The sequence below is a fragment of the Callospermophilus lateralis genome, chromosome 6, assembly GCF_048772815.1.
Source record: "Callospermophilus lateralis isolate mCalLat2 chromosome 6, mCalLat2.hap1, whole genome shotgun sequence".
Classification (NCBI taxonomy): domain Eukaryota; kingdom Metazoa; phylum Chordata; class Mammalia; order Rodentia; family Sciuridae; genus Callospermophilus; species Callospermophilus lateralis.
The window spans coordinates 102,603,045-102,607,180 of record NC_135310.1 but is presented as its reverse complement, the minus strand read 5'-3'; the positions used below and the strand labels follow the sequence as shown (position 1 = coordinate 102,607,180).

General features: G+C 46.9%; 1 pseudogene; it reads left to right on the top strand.

Annotated features, from left to right (window-relative positions):
• The first annotated feature begins 1,004 nt into the window (after nt 1-1,004).
• Nucleotides 1,005-2,017, top strand: LOC143401948 (poly(rC)-binding protein 2 pseudogene; annotated as a pseudogene).
• The last annotated feature ends 2,119 nt before the right edge of the window (nt 2,018-4,136 follow it).

The following is a 4,136-nucleotide window of genomic DNA, read 5'->3' as shown; positions in this document are numbered from 1 at the left end:
ATTAAAATGGATGTGAGAGACAGAATGACAACTGATAATGCCAAAGTGTTTGTGTGCTTCTTGGAATTTTGGGGAAACAATGAAATTTGAAGAATTCTTCTAAGTATTGCAGAGAGGGCTTTGCCACACCCTAATGTTGGAGGCTCAACAAATATTGCTGGAAGCTAAGAACCCAGTTGTATCTTTTGGTCCCTAAGCACTGGGTGACAGATATAAACCAGGTTTGGCTTAGGCTCACCTGCTTGGATGTCAGGTATGTTTGGTCACTTGAGCAGTTTGTCCCAAAGTCTGCTCCACCTGTAAAGTGGCAGTCCATCTTTTTTTTAGCTTTTTGAAACTCTTGGGGTGAGGCGTTCTCTGAGAGTGAACTTGAACTTTTATTCCTGGCTGGGATACAGGTGTGTACAGATATGCTTAGGGACTTGAGGAGGATAGGAAGGTTGGTTGTAAGTGAGGCTGTAGGGAGGAGAGTGGAGATCTGAGGGACAAAGTTTGGTTTCTACTAAGGAATAGGCAAAATGGCCAGACTCAGTACCAAGACCTGGGTCTTCAAAAAACTACAGCCTACAGGCAACATATCCCAGCCACCATTCCTCCCACCAACCTGGCCTTCCATCCCAGAGTGTCTGTGACCCGGTCCTGAACACCTCGTGAGTGGAGTTTACCTGCGAAGGGCTGTGTGTGAGAAGGAGGGGGCCTGCCCTATTCTAGGAGAGAAGACTGGTGATCAAGAGCAAGTGGTGAGGGGAGGCCAGCAGAGGCAGCAGCTGCAGCTGTACCCCCTCCCGTCCAGCCGCCCTCCACCTGCTCTGGGTTGCTTTACCCCTTTCTCTTTCTCCTCCACCCCCTCACCCCCTTTCCCCTCTGCACTCTGACCTCAGGGGGTGGGAAGGCACTCATCCTCTGGCCCGCCCCCCATTGTTCAGTTCCAACCTCCCTGCCTTTCTCTTCCCACCTGCTCCCCCTTTCACCCCCACCAGTGACCAAAAACTGGAACACTCAAAATACAGCTCCTCATAACATTGCTCGACATGGACACTGGTGTAATTAAAAGTGGACTAAATGTCACTCTCACCCATGTCATCCAGCTACTTATGCATGGAAAGGAAGTTGGCAGTATCCTTGGAAAGAAAGGAGGATCAGTTAAGAAGATGCAGGAGGAGAGTAGTGCACGTATCAAATACGTCTCAGAAGGGAATTGTCCTGAGGGAATTATCACTTTGACTGGGCCCGCTAATACCATCTTCAAAGCCTTTGCTATGATCATTGACAAACTGGAAGAGGACAGCTGCATATGACACAGCTGCCAGTAGACCCCTGGTCACTCTGAGGCTGGTGGTGCCTGCTAGTCAGTGTGACTTCCTCATTGGAAAAGATGGTTGCAAGATTAAGAAATTCAGAGCGTACAGGTGCTCAAGTCCAAGTAGCAGGGGATATTATCCCCAATTCAACAGGCATGACAGTGAGGAGCTTTCCCCAAACCACCCCATTCATGTGCCTAAACCCTGACGTAGAGGGACCACCTCTAGAGGCCTATGCCACTCAAGGACAGTAGGCCACTCCACAGCCAGATTTGACCAAGTTGCATCAGTCTCATTTTCCTATGACACATGGCAATACTGGATTCAGTGCAGGCAAACCTGCAAAATGCAAAATTCAAAATGCATCTGCTCAGACTACTTCTCAGGAACTCACCTTTCCAAATGACTTGATTGGCATAATTGGGCTTCGAGGCACCAAAATCAATGAGATCCATCAAATGTCTGGGGAGCAGATAGAAATTGTAAACCCAGTGGAAGGATCTACTGATAGGCAGGCTACCATCACTGGATCTGCTGCCAGCATTAGCCTGGCTCAGTATCTAATCAATGTCAGGCTTTCCTTGGAGACAGAACAGAGGAGCAGCCAGAACAATGCAGATTCATCCATCATTCCTTTCTGCTGTTCAGCACTGTCCATGATCCATGACGCATTTTGTAAATTTTCAGTTTCTATGTTCTTTATCATCCACTTGTGATTTTTTTAATTAAAGCATTTTAATTCCTTTCTCAAAAAAAAAAAAAGCGCAAATAGTGAGGATGTTAACCCAGCAACTTCAGAGCTCAGGCAGGTGAGAATCCCTGGGCTGTAAAGAGTTCTCACAGGCCAATGAAGGATGCAGAGGTGTGGACAGGGCCTTGGGGGTGCTGGAGCAGACTGGTGGAGGCAGCATCAGTGAGTGGGCGCCGATGGCACAGAGCAGAGCAGCACAGTGGCAGCCAGAGAGGTGTTCTGGGAGCTGCCAACAGGCATATCTTCCTCACCCACCTTAAGGACTCCCTGGATCCAGAAACAACAGGAAATTGGACTGCCACAAAGCAGGTAGGACAAACTCCAGGGCACACTGCCAATGTTACTGCCACCCAAGCAGTGAACCTAAGGTACGCCTGGGCTCTACCTGTCACACAGTGCTTGGGGCTCCTCAAGCCCCAAGGGAGAAGAATTGCACTCAGCATTGCATTCATTCTAAGTGGGATGGGCTTCTCAGCTCCTGAGAACTGAGATTACTCAGATTTCTTAATACCTAGGTGCCATTATGGTAAAATGAGTCACTGATTTAATAACAGTTTTTAAGGGAACTTTTAAAAAAGAAAGAAAACTACATTAAATATATACATAAATAAGGAGATGTATCTCCATATTTCAGAAATATTAGAATATAGTAAAAAAATATTTTTTTTCATAGAATTGAGGTGACTTGTCGTGTCAGGTTAGCAACATTTTCACTCACCATCCATAGTCCTTAGTTTACTGGAGAGTGTCACATAAACCTGAATGCTGGCATGTCTGTTTAAACAGAGGCTATAATTTATTTTGTTCTGAGCCTGATGATTGATGCACTCTGGAAACTTTATCAAGCCTCCTTGGTTCCCTGAGCCTGAACCCTGCCAATTCAGGAATAATAGGAACTAATAGGAATTACCTACCGGCCTCTCTTTTCTTGAAAAACTTACATTAAAGTTGTATTTATTGTAGTGAATTCTAGCTTTGTTATTTAAAGGTATCATACATGACATATTCTTTTCAGAGTTTAAAAAAGTCTTCAAGAGGATTCTAGATGGCTGAACAGGAATGCCCAGCACATATCACCTCCTCCACAAAGAAGAACCAAAATAACAGGTGTGTAGCAATGTTTTGAGATGAGTAACCATGCCAGAACACTAGAAATCAGCAGGAGAAACACTGGCACCCTGTAAGATTCCAAAACCTGGGACAATAGTGTAATAAGAGAAACAAAATACTAATATATACTACACTGATTCATAGGTGAGGGAGGAGGAGTCTCCCTTCTGCAAGAGTAAGGGTGAAAGAGAGAGCTCCAGCAACTTCCAGCAGTGCAGATCCATGCAGATGCTGGCCATCCGAGCTACTGGAAAATTTCACAATCCTCACCAGCTTGCAGTGGTCTTAGAAACTAACTTGAACTCTGTGCAGCAGCCTTGCTTTGGAAAAGGATCTCACATCCACTGCCTGCAAACATCTGTAGAGCTGTAGCCAGGAGCCATCTGGAGAGGGGAGATACCATCTAAATTTTAACTACTCTAGAGGACAGAAACTGCTGCATAGTCCCGTCTCTGGGACCCCCACAGACTTTCCACTACATTGGCTTGGGAGGCAGCTGCTTTGCAAACCGAGCTTGGCTGGCCCTTATGACTCACTGTGACCTAAGCTTACTTGAGAGAAGAACAGAAGGTACTGCCCTTGAGAACCAGGAGATTAGGACACTTGCCACGTGACACCAAGTGCATGGCCAGCCACGTGTGGACTCACATCAGTGCCAGGACTGGAAGCAGTTTTTCATGAGGTTCCCACAGCCCCTCCCCACTGGCACTATGCTCAGGGGCCTATTAAAGACAGTGGGAGGGAACACTGTGGTCTTAACTGCGGCCCTGTCGCTGTTACCTTGCTTCTGGCACACGTAGCCAAAGAGAGCCCCGAAAAGAAAATTTGCTGACCATAGCTGGGGTCCTGCTACCAAGTAGGCACTGTCATCAAAGTGGCAGAGAAGAACACCAAGGTTCCTGCTGCCACCTCACTCACAGTTCCCACAACCACGCAGCCCCTGCACCACGTCAGGGCATGCACTGCTGTCACTG